Raw genomic sequence first — 19,363 nt, forward strand, 5'->3', positions numbered from 1 at the left:
ATTAAGAAGAAAGCTTCATCAGGGCGCTGTTCCAAACACATGGAAATCGAGGATTCTCTTTCATTTCCCCCGAGCTTGGTCAAGGTCCAGTTATTTAAAGGACAAATATTCCCATTCCTGGGGCAGAGGGGTCTGCTGCTGTGAAATCATCCCTCAAACTGCAGGGAAAGTGCAGCTTGCTTTGGGCTGGTTTTTAAACGACGAGAAACTCGTTCTTTCTTTCTTTCTCTTGAATTTTAGCTCTCAGATATTATTATTATTATTATTATTATTATTATTATTATTATTATTATTATTATTATTATTATTATTATTATTACTATTATTACTATTATTACTATTATTACTATTATTATTATTATTAATTGTCCTTGTCGTTGTTATTATTATTAGCATTAAGATTTATTGTTTTTAAAGAAGTGCAAACCCCTGTGATAAGCAGAGATGCCATTAGGAGAAGAAATATCAGATCCAAACCTGGGATGCTGGGAGCAAATAAATTGGAAGAAACACCAAAGCAACGTTTACCTGGGTGAAGGAAAAGCACATTAAAAAGGGGAATTTTGGGCAGCGAGGTTGGCTGGGCTCAGCCCTGCAGCAATTCCAGCGCTCGGGGTGTGGAGGGGAAGGAAGCCCAGCTATCTCCAGGCTGTGTGTTAATAAATGTGCAGGAGGTTATTCTCCTGGTGGGACGCATAAATCTTCCGTGCGTGCCCGGAATTTGAGGAGCAGAGGGCTGAGCCCAGGGGAGGCCTGCCCAGGTTCCCCTGCTCTCCAAAGGATGCCTCAGTCATTGGCACGGGCAGCCCCGAGCCTCTCCCGGGATTTCAATTCCGCCCGGAGCCGAGCTCAGGAGGAGCCGAGGCTGGAAGCGCTTCCCCCCAGCAGGACAGGGAGTTAAAACTTGATTTTGGGCAGAGAGCAGCACCTCTGGAATCCTCCCAGCACGAAGAAGCCGCACCAAAATAAACACAAATCACTCTTATCACACTCTTATCACCGAGCCAGCCCAGGTACATCGAGGCCATACGAGTTATTGTCATACTTTTGTCATATTCTTGCTATCACTTTCAACAATCACTTCATGACAATTTTTCTCACAGTTGCTCGAGCTGTTTTGCAAAGAAAGCTTTGATTTTAATTTAATTTTACTCCCTGCTCACCAAACACGAGGGTCCTGGAATGACAAAAACAAAGGTTTGGGAGGGTTTGGGTTGGAAGGAACCTTGAAGAGCATCTCCCCTGCCATGGGCAGGGACATTTTCCACAAATCTGCCACAAGCAACACAAGCAGAGGATTCTTGATGTGCAGCAGAGTAGAGAAAGAGTTAACTCTGTGTTTGCAGCCCAAAATAAAGAATCCCAGCTTCCATCTTCCCAAAAACCACTCTGGGCCCCGGAGGTGCATCAGATGTGTTTGGAGGACCTGGGTTTGGAGAGGGATCCCACCCCACATTCTGCCCTCAGCTCTTGATTTCCAGCAGAAAGGAAATGAATAAAACCCAAGTTCTCCATTCCCAAATCAGCTGCAAACTCAATCTCGTGCTGTAATTGCAAGGAATCCTATCCCAGCCCTTGCTGGGTGTCCAGGCTCAGCTGGAAGACACCGAGCATAATTCCATGTCATGGATACACCAACTTATTAGCAAAGACTTGGGGCTAAAAGCTTTTCCTCTTGGTTTGGTTTGCACGGCAGGGATGAGGGGATGGGAGGGAGGAGGTGATTCCCCTGGCTGTGCCATCTGACATCAATTGTGCCACGGAGTTTCCAGGTTCTGGTGAAAAGTTTCCCCAAAAATGTAAGGAAAATTGCTATAAAATGTTTGCAAATACCTCCCTAAAACTTCAGCATAATTTGAGAGCATCATTTGAGGCAAGAGGGGGAATTTTTGGAGGTCCAGGCTTTGCAGGGCTCTCACAAATCCCCTCACAAAGGAATTCCTCACAAACAGGAACAAACCTCTTTGCAAACTCCTACAATTACTATTCTCTATCCATGGGGGAAAAAGCAGCAAAAATAAAAATATTTCTTCTTTTTGGCCATCCTCATCCAGAGGGGGGTGAAATCAGCCCTCCCTGGAGGAGCCATATCCTTACTCCAGAGGCAGTTTGGGTTTTTGCCAGAGGGGAATGCTGCTCAGCAGGCACCATCCCGTTCCTCAGAACATCCTAAACCGCAGCACAGCGGCGGCAGCAGCTGGGGAAGGCGCGGAAAGGGACAATGAAGTCACCCCATCTTGTCCTGGGGTGGCAGCAGGCAAGACCCGCTTTGAGTCCCAAAGGATTCGCTGCATCCCATCCCAGGCTCTTGGGAACCCGCAGGGATTTGGCTCAGGGGAAGAGGGATGGGCACAGAGGGTTTGGGCCCCTCTTTTTGGGTGAGCATCCAACAAGAGCCAGGGGAAGGGATGTGTACGTGTGCTGCTGCAGGTGGCTGGGCTGGAATAGAAAAAAAAGATAAAAAAGAAAAAAAAAATTTTTTTTTGTTATATTTTTCCTGTGAAATTCAGGAAACCATCCCAAATTTCCATTGCAAGGCAACCCTCTGCAATCCAGCAGGGAGAGGAAGTTGGAGCAGACTGCCTGTCCCCAGCCCCAGCCACACACAGGGGACAGCACTGCCCACCAGAAAACCAGGAAACTGGGAAAAGGAAAAGAACATTTCTGCAACATCTCTGGCCCTCTTTCAGCCTGAAGTGCAGGTCTAGAATTGTTACCAAACTGGAATAGAAACAAGGGATGCCTCCAGCCACGACCAAAAAAAGCAGCAGAGGATTTAAATTTCCATCTCCCATTTATTAGAAAGTGCTTTTTGCAGTGGGAGCCCTTTCAGCATTGTTCCAGCACAGGCTCTATTTAGTGTCCAGCAGGAAAAGCAGGTCTGAAGGTTTCCTCATGAATTACAAATAGATCCCAGCAGCCCAGACTCCAGCAGTTCATCCTCTGCTCCAGCCCCCAGGGAAATTCAGGATCATTTGGCACTGGGATAATTAGGGATGACATTCCTCACACATTCTTTCAAGATTTTATTAAGATTTTATTATTTTTGATTATTTTATATTTCTTTTTATTTAAGATTTTATTATTTTTATTTATTTTATTTAAGATTTTATTGATTTTTATTAATTTTACTGTAATTTTTATTATTTTTATTTATTTTTTATTTAAATTTGGTTTTTTTAATTTATTTTTTATGCCTTTGAGAATTAGGACATTTTTGGAGGGAAGAAGGAGGAAGGAGGAAAGGTGTTATGCAATAAGCAATTGAACTGCTCTTTTTAAGCCTGGAAGAGACACAAAAAACCTGGGAAAGGGGGTTGGGGACCCTCCAAAGGAGAAGAAATTCCCAATGACAGGAACTGGGGGACATAAAAAGGGATGTGGAAGCTCCCAAGGGACATGGAATCGTGGAAAAAGGGATTGGGGGACACAAAATTATTGGAAGAAGGGGATTGGGGATACCCCAAAGGACACAAAAGTCCTGGCAAAAGGGATTGGGCACTTTCAGGATCCCCCAAGAGATATCAAATTCCTGGGAAAAGGGATTGGGGAACATAAAAAAACTGAAAAAATTCATTGGGAATCCCTAAAGGAACACAAAATTCCTGGGAAAAGGGATTGAAGACCCTCAAAAGGACACAAACTCCCTGGATCCAGATGTTGGGGACCCCAAAAAGCCACAAAATGGGGAGGAGGTGGGAGATTTTTGGTGCCAGGCTCCTGGATGGAGCTGGAAGTATTCAAGACAATGGGATGGGTGCTTGTGATGACCCTAAAAGATGCTTTCCCAGGTATTTTATGGAATTAGCTGCAAAATCCACAGTGGCTCCAACCTGGAGCAGGGAGGACTCCTCTCATCAACACTTTAGGAACAAACCCTGAATTTTGGGGTTTTATTTTTTTGGGGGGCAGCTTTATCTCTGAAAAACCCAACGTGGCATCACCCAAAGCCCAGCTCCGTCCTTGCACCTGATGCTGGGCAGAGGATGTGCAGCCGTGTGGGATTCTCATCTGCTGGGATCCTCCAGGGGGAAGGCTGGGAGTGATTTAGTGATTTCTTTTCCCCCAGCAGTTGCAAGGTATCCTCTCCATTGTTCTGCAGGCCGGGAGGGGTCAGAGGCAAGGCAGGGAACAGAGCTCAGCCCAGCTCACGCAAGGCTCCCGGCCCGGAGCTGCAGTAAACAGAATCTCCTCAAAGGTCACCCCTCCTGCAGCCACCAAAGGAAGCTGCAATCATTTTTCAGCCCTTTAAACGCCAGGCTCCCGTGTAGGATTTTCCTACACGCTGCTGGTTTGTGAGGAGGCTGCTTAGGAGGCATTTCCTTGCCAAGAAAAGCTTCTCTTTCCTCCTGAACCCTGGGTAGACCCAGGCAGCTCGCAGCAGAGTTAAGGGTCAGGTCGCCAGGGGTGAGACCTGGGCTCTGCAGGGCACCCCAAGGCTGGAGGAGACCAAAAAAAAGTGCCAAAATAATGCTCAAAATACCACAGAGAAACCTCCATTAATGGAAGAAGGATCAGCTCTGGGCTGAGAACTCAGAATAACTTTCTGGGTAGAAAATTCACTGATTGCATCTCTTTCTCCTCTCCTGAATCATGGTGAAAAACCTAAAATTTCTCCAGACTGCTTTCCCCCCTTAACCCCTGCAACCACATTGCTAAACCCACTTTTCCCCCCTCATTTCCAGCAGGGAATTGGGTCTCTCCTTGTCACTCAAAAGACCACAGAGAAACCTCCATTAATGTAAGAATTATCAGCTCTGGACTGAGAATTCAGAATAACTTTTTTGGTAGAAAAATCACCGATTGCATCTCTTTTTCCTCTCCTGAATCATGGTGAAAAACCTTAAAATTTCTCCAGACCACTTTACCCACCCCTGGCCCCTGCGACCACATTTCCAACCCCACTTTTCCCCCCTTTATTTCCAGCAGGGAATTGGGTCTCTCCTTGTCACTCACCTTCCCCAAACACCCAGCAAAAAGCTGAGCCCTGCTGGCAGGGGCTGCAGGGCTGAGCCCCATCAGCAGCTCCCCAGCCCGAGTGAGAGCCCGGTGTGAACTAAGTGCTGTCAAAGCTGGCATGGCAAGTCCACCCTGAGGACTGACCCTCCATGAATGGCCACTGTGTTCCTGGGAAGCAGCCTCCAGATTGCTTCTCTCCTGCCCAGAGCCCCAAGGTGTGTCAATAAAAACCTCTGGGTTTCATTAGGCAGCCCCTGGCTGGGTACATAAATAATAAGGCTGTTGTCAGATCTCCCCGTGGTGTGGAAGGGCAGATCTGGAAACCTGAAGGCCACGACCTTGGTGTTTCTCAGCAGGGACCCAAACGCCCTCGGAGCCAGAGGAGTGGGAAAATGAGAGTCTGTGTTATGCTTTAACATGATACTGACAGGCAAATGTGATTTCTCAGAGCTCACTGCAGCCAGCACTGATCTGGTTTATAATCTCTGGCCTGGCTGCAGCTCCGGGGCTGCTGCAGGAGGGGATGGAGGTGCAGGGGGGAGATTCCCCTTGGAGCTCTGCCTGCACCCTGGGGGAAGCCAGGGGTGCTCCTGGAGGGGAGGGTGGGAAGGCAGGGCCGTGTTTGGGGTGAGGAACAGGAGAGTGAGGAGTTCAGGGGTTTGGGAGGAGGTGGCAGAAGAGCAGAGCTGGGATCCTCACCCCCCTGGAGAAGGCCCAGGTGCCAGCTGAAAGGTTCTGCACCACTGGGAGCTCCAAACAGAGACCTGGCAGGGATGGCAGCCTCTTCCTCTGACCTCCAGCTCCCTTCCACCTCTGGCCCTTCCAGGAAATCCCTGCTCACTCCTCTGCTCAGCCACTGCTGTGGGAGCAGCAATGCTGGAGCAGTTCCTGACCCTGTGAATGTCCAGGAGGGACCCTGGGTTGGGGGGATCAAGAGCTCTCAGGGCTTTTCTGAGGTGACACTTCCATGGTTCCATGTCTGTCCATCCCAACAGGACCAGCACCAAACATGGAGCAGCTTCTGAGTCTCAAATCCCAGGGAAGGACAAAAACTGGGGGGTGCTCATGGTGTGAAAACAGGCGGGGATGGAGGGAAGGGGTTTGGGGTGCGATGGCAAAAACTGCAGGAGGAGGAGGAGGAGGAGGAGGAGGAGACCCAGTGAGGCTCAGGGATGCTTCTTCCTTCATCCTGAGGTTCAGGGAAGCTCTGCCTTCATCCTGGGGATTGGGAATATTTCTCCCTTCACCCTGGGGTTCAAGGAAGTTCTATCTTCATCCTTGGGTTCAGGGAAGCTCTCCCTTCCTTCTGGGGGTTCAGGCATGCTCTACCTTCATCCTGGGGTTCAGGGATGCTCTCCCTTCCTCCTGGGGGTTCAGGGATGCTCTCCCTTCCTTCTGGGGGTTCAGGGATGCTCTCCCTTCATCTTGAGGTTCAGGGATGCTCTCCTTTCCTGCTGGCATCTCCTGGAGGAGGAAGGGTGCTGCACTGTGCCCGAGCAGGCTGGTTACCTGTAATTTCCAGGTGAATTAGCTGTACACACAGCCCAGCCCAGCCCAGGGGAGGGCTCCCAAGCCAAGGTGAAGTTTCAGGAAAGGTCAAGGAGGTTTCCAGTTTTGGCCAAAATTCGAGGGACAGACAGAAGCTGTTAACTCCTGTTTGGTGCCTCTTTAGGGAGCCATGGATGTGCCAGTGCCAGCCCGACAGGGCAGGTTTGGGGGCAGACAGGACAAGGCCAGCAGATGCCTTTCCAAGCTGTGGAAGTGGTGGTGGCACCTTCCCAGGAGCACACTCTGTCTCCTGCCCAGGAACGCATCCATCCCCTGCTCCCCGCGCCGGGGGGACAGAGTTAACCAGAGTTAACTGAGTTAACCAGAGTTAACCAGAGTTAACCAGAGCTAACCAGAGTTAACTGAGTTAACCAGAGTTAACCAGAGTTAACCAGAGCTAACCAGAGTTAATCAGAGTTAATCAGAGCTAATCAGAGTTAATCAAGGTTAAGCAGAGTTAACCAGAGCTAATCAGAGATACCCAGAGTTACCCAGCGTTAACCAGAGTTAACCAGATTTAACCAGAATTAATAAGAGTTAATCAGAGTTATCCAGAGTTACCCAGAGTTAACCAGAGCTAACCAGCATTAACCAGAGTTATCCAGAGTTACCCAGCGTTAACCAGCGCTAACCAGAGTCAATCCAACATCCTTGCGAGGCCGCAGCGGGGCCGGAGCCCCCGGGCAGGCGCAGCCCGGCGAGAGGGGAGGATGCTCGGGAGGGGAGGGGAGGATCCTCGGGCAAGGGAGGGGGAAGATGCTGGGGAGAGGAGGGGGAAGATGCTCGGGAGGGGAGGATGCTCGGACAGGGAGGGGGAGGGGAGGGGAGGGGAGGGGAGGGTAAGGATGCTCGGGCAAGGGAGGATGCTCGGGAGGGGAAGATGCTCGGGCAGAGGAGGGGGAAGATGCTCGGGAGGGGGAGGATGCTCGGTCAGGGGAGGGGAGGATGCTCGGGCAGGGAGGGTAAGGATGCTCGGGAGGGGAGGGGGAAGATGCTCGGGAGAGGAGGGGGAAGATGCTCGGGCAGGGGAGGATGCTCGGGAGGGGAGGGGAGGATGCTCGGGCAGGAGCTGCGTGCGGAGCGCGGTCGCTGTGTGGTCCGCGGGGCTTTGCGTGTGTGGTCCTGCCGAGCCCCGCTCATCTGTCCAGAGGCTGCTAACTGCCTGCTGAATGACCACGGCTGTTTACTTTAGCTCTGTCTGCACCAACTGAACTCTGATCGCCGCCTTCCTCCAGCTGCGCCGGCTCAGGACCCCGGCGCGAAGGAGCGGGACAGGGATCCGTGTGTGTGTGTGTGTGTGTGTGTGTGTGTGTGTGAGAGGCTCCAAAAAAATTTAAAAAAAGGAGAAAAGAATAGGCTGCAAATGGACTCCAGTGTAAATCACGACGAACAATTTATGGGCCATTTTGTCTCCCATCATTTCTGCTCTGATCCCATCCGCCTCCCCCCCCCCTCCTTCTTCACTCAAACAGAGCAGGCTCATAAATTGCCCGTGCTGAGTGCTGGCAGAAAGGTTTTTCATGTTCCTGACAGCTGCAATAAAAATATGCCTGTGTGTGTCTGGTGGCTGCGCCATTGGGGGGAGCTGGGTGCCCCTGCAGGTTGCCCAGGGTGGGGACAGGGACTGCCAGGGGCTCTGGGGTGGCTGCACTGGGGTGGGGACAGCCGGGGGAGCCCCAGCGTGGGCTGCGATTCCAGGGCTGTGGGGGTGCCCTGACTGCACAGCCCTGATGGGATTCCGTGTTTGAGAATGCTGTGATCCCATTATTGTGCTGTGATCCCATTTTTGTGCCGTGATCCCATCGTTCTTTTGTGATTCCGTGTTTGTGGGTGCTCTGATTTGCACATTCCTTCTGGGGTTCCGTATTTGAGACTGCTGTGATCCCATTTTTGTGCCGTGATCCCATCGTTCTTTTGTGATTCCGTGTTTGTGGGTGCTCTGATTTGCACATTCCTTCTGGGGTTCCGTATTTGAGACTGCTGTGATCCCATTATTGTGCCGTGATTCCGTTATTGTGCTGTGATTGCTTTCCAGTGCCGTGATTCCACTGTTCTTCTGTGATTCCATGTTTGTGGGTGCTCTGATTTTGCTCATCCCTAGCGGGGTTCCGCATTTGAGAGTGCTGTGATCCCATTATTGTGCCGTGATTCCTTTTTCCCCTGTGATTCCATGTTTGCGGGTTCTGTGATTCCATTGTTGCGCTGTGATTCCATGGGTGTGAATGCTGTGATTTCATATTTGACTGGAATTCCATGTTTGTGGGTGCTCTGCTGTAATTCCACATTCCTGCTGTGATTCCATGTCCAAGAATGCTGTGATCCCATTATTGTGCTGTGATTCCATGTGTGTGGATGCTATGATTCCATGTTTTACTGTGATTCCATGTCTATGGGTGCTCTGATTGCACATTCCTGCTGGGATTCCATTTTTGTGCCGTGATTCCATTGTTCTTCTGTGATTCCACATTTGTGGGTGTTCTGATTGCACATTTCTGCTGTAATTCCATATTTGTGCTGTGATTCCGTGTCTGAGAATCCTGTGATCCCATCATTGTGCTGTGATTCTATTTTTGTGCCCTGATTCCATTGTTCTTCTGTGATTCCACATTGGTGGGTGTTCTGATTGCACATTCCTGCTGTAATTCCATGTTTGTGCTGTGATTCCATAGGTGTGGGTGTGCTGTGCATCCCACACATGATGTAATTCCATGTGTGTGCTGTGATTGTCTGTTCATGCTCTAATTCCATGTTTTTCCTGTGATTCCACAGGTGTGTGTTATGTTATTGCATATCCCTGCTGTAATTCCATATTTTGCTGGGATTCCATATTTGTGTTGTGATTCCATGTGTGCAAATGCTGTAATTCCATATTTTACTGGGATCCCACATGTGCAAATGCTGTAATTCCATATTTTGCTGGGATTTCAAATTTTTTGAATGCTGTAATTCCATATTTTACTGGGATTCCACGTTTGTGGGTGCTCTGATTGCACATTCCCGCTGTAACGATTTCTCGACCCAGGGGAATGTTTGAGATGTTGATTAAAAAAAAGAAAAATCAAATCAAGATAAAAAAGGCAAATCATGCCCTTCTTTAATAAACACACTCCCTAAACAAACATAAATTGATTTTTGGATCAACCACAGTAATTTTTCTGGTGGGAATTTCTCCAGACTATTTTTAGCTTCAGTTTTGAGACTCAGAATCAACTGAGTGGATAAGCCCAGGCTATGGGATTTTTCAATGCAATGAAATTTGGATTCAAGCAGTAAATTCTGCAGCTGTAATGGAAATAATCTCATTCCTGTCAGCCAGTTTGGGAGGAAATCCCGCTCAGCCACAGGATTCCTAGGAAACAGCTTTCTCCTTTCCATCACTTCTCCATGTTTGCTCTTTTGAATGGTGTTATTCCCACAAGAAATTCAATGGGAAGCAGCAGCCCAGCAAGTTCCAGGGGTACAAAGTGTTGCCCACAAAAACTCGGGAATTTTCATCCATGGAGGGAATTTTTTCCCCTCTATTTCTGCATTTTGTTCTGACCCACTTTGGTTTTTCTCTCTCTTTATCAAAAATCCCCTTGTGAGGGTTTGTATCTCTACCAGCTGGAAAGATTTTCTTTGGTAAAAAGTTTAGAAAATTGGTGAAGAAGAGTAATGCACAGGGATAGAAATCAGAATTTAGTCACAACCAGAACACCCAAAAATCGCATCCTGTAATTATTGAGATTTGTTAGCAAAGACACAGAGACGTGAACCTGTCCAGAGAGTTTTCCCAACAAAATCACTCAGTCAGAAGAAAATCCAGACAAACCCCAAGCAGCAATAGAGGTGTGGAGAAGAGAGGGGATCCCCCAGGAAGCCAAGTGAGGATTTATCAAGTGAGAGCATTCCCTGGATAGGAGCCGCTGGAAATCAGCTCTGGGATGTTCCCGAGCCTCAGGATCAACAGCCCCGGGTGTGCCTGGCCTTTGTAGCTCTAAGTGCCTCTGTAGGGAACAAAGGAAGAGAGCAAAAATTGAATTATCCACTTAAGGTTGTGTCAGCTTTCCATCATAAATCTTTTTTTTTTTCTTTCTTTTTTCCCAAGGATTTATTGCTCATCTGTAAAAACCCCTCACAGACTTTGCCTTTGCATGAACGACAGTTTCAAGGCTGGAAAAAAAAAAAAAGATATTGAATCTAACAGGGTGCAAAACGAGCATTTTATGAAGAAATCATTATTATTTCTTGCAGCTATGCCAGAGGAATGAAATCAGGGACAGCTGGCGGTGATGGCTCTGGAAGCCCGGCTGGGAAGGGGCAGCTCCCAGCGGGTGCCCCGGGGCACTGGGGATGCTCTGCCCCGCTCACCTCGGACCAGGAGCGATCCCCTGCCCTGCAAAGAGCACCTCGGGCATCCGCTGCCCGTGCTGTCATCAACCTTCATTTCACAGGAGATTCCTTCCCGTTCCCCTTTTCTCCTGCCTTCCATTTCCCTTCTCTAGGTTCCTTTTCTTTTTATCTTTTTATACATTTATCATGTTCCATTTTCCTCTTCCTTTTCTCCTTTCCTTTCCTTTCCTTTCCTTTCCTTTCCTTTCCTTTCCTTTCCTTTCCTTTCCTTTCCTTTCCTTTCCTTTCCTTTCCTTTCCTTTCCTTTCCTTTCCTTTCCTTTCCTTTCCTTTCCTTTCCTTTCCTTTCCTTTCCTTTCCTTTCCTTTCCTTTCCTTTCCTTTCCTTTCCTTTCCTTTCCTTTCCTTTCCTTTCCTTTCCTTTCCTTTCCTTTCCTTCCCCTTCCCCTTCCCCCTTCCCCTCCCAACTTCCACCTATATTTCTATTCTTATTCTTAATCTCATTCTAATTCTTATTCTTCATTCTTATTCTGATTCTTTATTCTTAATCTTATTCTTATTCTCATTCTTCTTTCTTATTCTTATTGATTCTGATTCTGATTCTTCATTCTTGTTCTCATTCTAATTCTTATTCTTATTCTTATTCTCATTCCTCATTCCTCATTCCTATTCTTATTCTTCTTTATGATTCTTATTCTGATTTCTCATTCTTAATCTCATTCTAATTCTTATTCTTTGTTTTTATCCTTATTCTTATTCACGTCCTTCTTTCTTATTCTATTTATTCTTGCTCTTGCTCTTGTTCTGGTTGTGATTCTGATTCTGATTCTGATTCTGGTTCTGGTTCTGGTTCTGGTTCTGATTCTGGTTCTGATTCTGATTCTTCATTCCCATTCCTCATTCTGATTCTTCATTCTGATTCTTCATTCCCATTCCTCATTCTCATTCTTCATTCCCATTCCTCATTCCCATTCCTCATTCCCATATTTCCTTATTTCACTTTTCATCCCCCTTTTTCCCACTCCCGCCGCTCCGCACGGCCCCGCGGGGCAGGGGGAGCCGCGGGGGTGCCGGGGGCAGGGAGGGGTCCCGGGGCACCGTCCCGGGGAGGGTCCCGGTCCCCCCCGGCGGGCGCCAGGCGCTGCCCCGACCCCGGCATTAACCCCGTGCCCCGGGCGGGCGCCGCCGAGACCCCGGGAGGGGCCCCTGCAGCGCTGCCGCTTCTCGGGGGCTCACACAGCCCACCGAGGAAAAAAGGACAATTTGTCCCTTTCCTTCCTTTTTTTTCTCCCCGCGTTTTTCTCCTTTTTTTTTTTTTTTTTTTTTTTTTTTTTTTTTTTTTTTTTTTTTTTCTGGTCTGGCTCCAATTTACGGGAGAGAAGGGGTTCGTTTGAATGGGAGGAGGAGGAGGAGGAGGAGGAGGCAGTTTGGGGATGGAAAAGGGGTTAAATGGGGGAGAAGACAAAGTTTGGGAACAGAAAAGTGGTTAAATGAGGAGAAGAGAGAGTTTGGGGATGGAAAAATTTTACAGTCTGCGGAGAAAAAGGTTAAATCTCAGCAGGCTGGGTTTGGTAGCTTGTGGGGTTTGTCACCACCCCCTGTCCTGCAGGAGTGGTGTGCAGGGTGGCAGAGGGGTCTCAGGAGCCCCTGGTGCTTTGCCATGCCAGCCCTGACAGATGTGACTCCAAACTAAAGAGGTTTTTTACCAAAAAATCAAAACTCAAAACAAGAGCCTTGGGGACATCTCCTTGCTGCACCTTTTCACCTCATAGTGGGATCTCCCTTCCATCCCCTGCTCCCCAAACCCCGTTCCTGCCAGATCTCATCCATTTAATTTATCTTCAATTGCTTTAAGGCTGGGATTTGCACACAGGGAATTGCATCCCTGGAGGATGAGGAGAGGCTCTGGTGGGATGAAGGCGCCCTGGCCGCCCCAGGAGGGAGCAGGGAGGAGGATCAGCCTGGCGATGCCCGGCGTTATCCCTGCCCAGGATGCAGGAGGGAGGCGCACGCAGGGAAGGGAGGGCGGGCGGGGAAAGCCGATCCTCCACTTTCCATCACGTGAAATTGAAGCGCATGTGCCTATAATGAAATATTTCCTCCCATTTCATGGCAGCTCAGTAATTCCTGATGGCAGGGAGCCTGGGAAAACAGATCCCCCCTGCTCCCACCCACGGCGCCTGGCCGCACGGGCAGGACGAACAAGGGCTTCGTTCTGCCCGTGCTTCCCCACCTTCAGCATCCTCCAGACACAGGCTTTAGCCCCCCTTCGCCCTCCTCCAGCCAGGAAAATCCGCATTTCCAAGGGAATTTCAATGCGGGAATTTCCCCCTCTCCATCCCCAGGGCTGCCACCCCCGGCGGTGCTTTCATTTATTTTGGAGTGATGCGGTTTTTCCAGCTCTTCTCAATTTAATTAAACTTTGACCAAAATCCTAAGCAGGGCAAGAGAATAGAAAAGGGAGGGTTTTGTGCCAGAACAAGCAGAGCAATAATATTAATAATAACAAAAAGCAGCAACAAGCCCTTAAAGCCTTCGGGGCTGTGCTGTGGGAGTTGAGGCTGCTGGGATGAGGCAGGCAGGGCACTGGGAGTGCTCAGGCCCCTTTGAAATTCCCCTGACACGGAATCAAAGCAGCCAAGGACAGCAGAGAGCCGCTGGAGCATCAGATTTCAGCTTGGAACGGCATTTTCCTGGAAAAAGAGAATCTGTATCCAAAGAACAGAGAAAGTGGCGCAGAAATGGGCAGGGATGAGGGTCAGGTTGAAATCCAGCTTGGACTGGGAGGATGAGGCTCTCTGGGCTATCCTGGGAAGGAGGAATTCCATGGATTGAGGCAAAATTTCAGAAGCAGCCACCCTCAAGTCCTGGTTGTTTTGTGTCTCTGTTCATTGTGGTCACATCTCAGAACTGGACAAAATTTGGGCTCCACGTCCAGCCCAGTGAGTTCCTGCTCTGCCATCCTGCCAGAGGAAATTCCACTCATTTCCAGGGAATGCCAGGAGTCATTTTTTCTGTCCTGCCATAGGTCTTGCCTCGGAGATTTACATCTTCTAGCACTCTACACTCCATTTTTTAATATAAAAACATTGTTTGGGGGCATTGTTTTGAATTCACAGATTTTTGAACCCTTAAAGAGAAATCATCATTTTCTCCCTCTTGCTCTCATTCTGTTCCCTATAAATTTAATAAAGAGTCAATGAATATGTAAATTTAATAAAGAGTCAATAAATATGTTTGTTCAGGCTCTGGTCCTGAGATGCTGTGGACAGGATGGAGTTGGGATGACAGAAATTCCTCAGCCTGTGTAATGTCCTGTGTAATCCCTGACAAGAGCCAGCCCCAGATGATTCCCAGGATGTGAGGAGGAATCTTCAGTACATCTGCTCATGGGATTACCTGCCCACAAAGAAACCATGCTCCTGCTGCTGATCACTTGCTTAAAAAGAGATTTAAAAGTCCAGAAAGTAAGGGGATTTAATAGTTAATAAAACTACTATAAAAGTTATAAAAGTAATTAAAATTATTATTGACTAAAATTATTATAATTAATTAAAGCTAATTAAAATAATTAAAATTTAAAATGTTATAAAATAAATAAAATAAGAGGATTTAATATTTAATAAAACTATAATAAAATTTAAAACTATTATAAAATTTAAACAAATTAATTAAAATTATTGTTAATTAAAATTATTATTAATGAAAATAATTAAAATTAAAACTATTATAAAAACAATAAAATAAGGGGATTTAATAGTTAATAAAATGAACGATTTTATTAATTCTACCCTTTTGGGCTGGAGAGGAAAGGAGTCTGGAGGCTGTGAGTGTCCTGAGGAGGGGAGTGGGTGCCACAGAGGTGACTCCTGAATCCAGAGGCTCTCTGGTGCTTCCACACGTGGGCTTTGCTTTGATTCCCACATTCTGAGTGTGTCACAGGAGTGGGAGGGAAGTTTTGGAACTCTCCTGCTACCAGGAGTTTGCAATGACCATTACTCATGTCTTGGTACAGAACCTAAACTGGGGGATTTCAGGAGCAGAAAGACCAACGGGAAAAATGACTGTGCCCAGCATTTCCCATGGCTGCCTGGGACTGGGGAGGCTCACATTCATTAATCTGGTGCTGATTAGAGCTAAGCTTGATTAAAAGATGCTGGGAAAACAAAGCATCCCAGATTTGCTGCAGAACTGAACCAACAGGCTGGGAATGTGTCAAAAATGTGACGTGAAATGACACACGCTGAGATGTCTAAGGTAAAAAAGGTGCCTTTATTTTCTGTAACTATCGAAGTCCTTATTGTGGACTTCAATAGTTATAGAATTCCAAAAGTGGAATTGGAGGATGAAATTGCCACCTCTCCAACCACACTGGTCAAGCCAACAGTCTATCAATTCTGTCCTCCAGAAAGGAAAGCAAAACGATCATTATTTACATGAAAAGTGCATAAGAAACTCTATTACAAAAATGCAAACATCAAAAAGCTTAAAAGAGCTTTAGAAGAACAAAGCAACAGGAATGAGCTTGGAGCACAAGCTGGGAGCTCTGTCCAGCTCATGGGATCCAACAGGTTTGTGTCTGGGATGCTCCAGGCTCTAGGGATGCCCTGCTTGGTCTTTGTTGAAGTCAAAAATCTGCACTAAAAGGGATTTAGTGGGAGTGTGCTGGGGGAAGCTCCTTTCGGTAACTTTGGTTGGAGAAAATCCCGGTGAGCTCCCTGCCATGAGGAACTTTCCTACTCCCACTGGAGTTTTCTCTCTGCAGAGCACCCTGAGGGCATCCCCAGGGAACACCAGCCATGGAACCCCTTCCTCCAAGGAAAAGGAGCTGCCTGGCTTCAGGAGCTGCAATGACTTTGGGAGGGTGGATTTGGGTTGGGTATCGGGAGGAATTGTTCCCTGGGAGGGTGGGGAGGTGCCCAGAGCAGCTGGGGCTGCCCCTGGATCCCTGGCAGTGCCCAAGGCCAGGTTGGATGGGACTTGGAGCAGCCTGGGACAGTGGAAGGTGTCCCTGCCATGGCAGGGGTGGGATGGGATGGGATTTAAGGTCCCTTCCCACCCAAACCATTCCATGATTCTCCATTTGCTCACACTGAGGCAGACACACATCAGCTGCTGCGTTCAGCTGCATCCCCACCAAGCCGCACTCACACCACATCTCGTGGGGTTTTCTACCTAATTTTGGCCCCTCTTCTTCCACAAAAACCATTTACAAGCGCAAAAGGAGGCAAAAAGCAGCTTCCAAAAAGTACTTTTGCCTCCATGGAGCATCCCCCTTTTCCCTTCAGGCCTCAGGGCGATGCCACACCTGTGATATTTCACCTCACTCCTGTCTCTCCTTCAATACTCTTAAAATTCTCTTCAGGAGAAAAAGTCATGTTCTTTATCACTCATCTTTCCCAGTTGTTTTCCCATCCACCCCATTTTCAGCCTTCCCAAGTCTGAAGCATCCCTTTACTTGCTGCTTTACTGGAAGAGCTGTTCACATCTATAAACAAAGCTGATCCTTCCTGATTTTATCTTTCTCCATTTTATTGTTTCCGGTTGTTGTGCAGCCTGGACGATGCTTCTGTGGGGACTTTCCAAAGGAGAGAATCCAAAGTGACATCAAATAACATCCAGGAATAAAAGTGGGGGGTGGTTATGAACGCATGACTACCTTTTACTGGAAGAAGTGAAACAGGCAGGAAGAAATTTGGGCTGGTTGGGATCAGCCTGGGAGAGCTCACCCTGAGGCTGATCAGCTCCTGGTTTTGGGCATTTCGATGGCTCAGGGAGAAAAGGAACCATCACAAAAATGCCCAAAGCTCTCCTAAAAGGAACTTTCAAGCCTTAAAATTCACCTGTTGATGGGAATGAGGGAGGGAAGTTCCTCTGTCCTACAAACACTTTGATCTGACACATTTTCCTTCCAGGACCTGTTATTTTTCAGGATTTTAAGGCTCAATTTGGCTGCACATTGATCGTCCTCAGCACACTGCTGGGGGGAGGAAATGCCTTCAGTCCCTTTGGAATCTTGGAAGCATCCCCCAAATTACAAATCCCTTGGCCAAACCTGACCGATTCCGTTATGGCTTCCGAGGTATTTTTTGCTTTCCCATTCCTTCCTCCTCACTCCCCATTTAAGGAAAGTTCATCTGATTCCTGGAGGCTGCACCCACGATTTTCTGAGTCTTTTTAAAACCCTTCCAAACCAAAGAGCTCACGTCACTCACTTATCAGATGGGAGGATTTCCACCAGGAGCTGAGGGATGAGAAGAGCTGTAATTCCACAAAGACAGGAAGAAGTTGGATAGGGATCCTCTGTGAGATGCAAACCATGCAGGATGAGCCCAGCAGTGTCCAAGAAGCAACTCCAAACCCAAAAAAAATCCCTGTTTTATTTTCTCTCTTGCTCCCTGCAGCATCCCAGCTCATCCCACAGCCCCACATGGGAGCCCTGGCTCTGGAATCCTCCCAGTGCCACCAAATCCAACCAGGAAAATGCCTGGAGAAGCAGCAGTTCTGGCACATCACTGCAGCCTGCTTTTCCCTTGCAGATTTGCCTTCCTTTCCTTTGATTTCTCCACAGGAAAATTCCTCAGATCCTCCAGGAGTGAAGAGCAATAAATCTGCCTGAAGCAAGAACAACCAAGCCCTGTAAATAATCCCATTTCTGTAACTGGAAGGGTAGAAAAGACACGTTCATGGTTATAAGAGTCTCTTCAGGAACATTTTAGTGTCACATCTGAACCAATTTTTGGCACTTCTGCTCCTCCTCTGGCAAATCTGGGATTTTTTGCTTCATCTACAGCATCATTTGTGCATCCATAGCAGGGCTTAGAAATCATGGCTGGAAAATATGGTTGGGTTTTGCTGTTGTGCTTAAAAAATTTTCATATTTATGGCTGAAGGTCAGAGGGCAAACAGGATCTGTGTAAATTCTTCCACATTTCATATATCAGCCTAAATTCTGGGATTAATAATGGAAATAATACAATAAATAAAAAATAATCCAATTTTACCAAACAATACAAGTTCTAAAGGCGGGAATGGGGAAGCAGATTTGGAAGGGGGTTTTGGGTTATGCAAGGTCACTCCAGAACCTGCCTGGATGGCAGAAATGATAAAATCAACCTCAATTCATGGTTTGGTGGTGGTTTATTAGGTCCTGACTTGAAGTTTTTTTACCTTCACCCAGTTCCTGGAACACAGGAATAAAATATGGATGGCACACATGGGGATGGGGATATTTTCCTGCTGTGGTGGACACAAAATCCCACATTCACCTGGCCAAGCCAGATCTTCTGCAAGCCATTCCCAGCTGAGACGCTGCTGGTGCAGAGCTCCTCCAAGCCTGCAGGTAAATGAAGCCTTCAAAAGCACCAAAATCCAGTTGCTCTTCTCTCTTCACATCCCAGGGCTTTCTTTAATAAATCCCATCCTGGGAAAGTGGAAAACAGAGTTTGTTTCCTGCTTTTGGAGCATTTTCTCAGTCATTTTTTTTTCCCAAAGGCTCCCAGGTTCTGTCCAGCTCTTCCTGGTGGGAAGGACATTAAAGATGTGACACCCCAGCCAAGGAATGGCCACGCCAGGAGGGCAGGACTGGGACAGGAAAGGGCAGTGATCCTTGTTCTTGCAGGAAGCCCCTGGGGGAGTCTGGATTTTCAAACCCCACCTCTCCTAGTGCCAGCTACCCCATCCACACCCTTTGAGCACTGCAGGAAAACCCATTTGCCAAGGCTTTAGGGGCTCTATAAACACAGCCCAAACGTGGCTCTGGGTGACAAATGCCCACGTCAGGCAGCAGCTGCCAAGTGCCAAACTGGCATCCTGTCCCCAGCCAGGCACATGTGTGAGGCATCCGCGCTCCCAGAATTGCTGGACTTTTATGGGCATGGAAAAGGGAGGCTTTAAACACTCCAGATTTCTGTGCATTGGGATGTGTTGGCTCAGATATCCCTCAGAGGTGCTCTGGAGAGGACACAGAGGGGCTGGCACAAAGCAGAGGCTCTGGGATGTGCCATCCATCATCTTCCCACTAATGGATCTTCTCCCGGGTCTGTCCTGGTTTGTCCCTAAAATAAATAAATGCAGCTTCTAATTCCAGGTTTGCGTCCTTCAGGTAATTGTGGCAGTGACAAAGATGCCTCTGGGTTCCTGTGGAAAATTATAGGAAATTTTTACAGGAGAAAGGAAGGGATTTCCAGGAGGAAGATTCCAACCCTTGGAAAAACCCACATGGCTTTGAGCGGCACCACCTTCCACCAGCCTTGAATCAGCAAAGCGAAACCCAAACCACTGCCAAAAAAAGGTGGTAGGGGACTGCTGGAAAACAGGATCACATTTAATTCCTGTTCTCTCCAGAAATAAGAAGGAAAAGCTGTATTTTTTTTTTTTTTTTTGAGTAAAAGCTGAGCACCACTTTGCATCTGGATCTGGATGGGATTGTGACAAGACTCAGAACACACAGACTACCAGGAATCTCCTTTGCATGTCTCAGCCTCCCTTCCCTAAGGAATCCCATGGCTGCAGAGCTGTGCCTGC

Source organism: Molothrus aeneus, chromosome 11 (assembly GCF_037042795.1).
Source record: "Molothrus aeneus isolate 106 chromosome 11, BPBGC_Maene_1.0, whole genome shotgun sequence".
Classification (NCBI taxonomy): Eukaryota; Metazoa; Chordata; class Aves; order Passeriformes; family Icteridae; genus Molothrus; species Molothrus aeneus.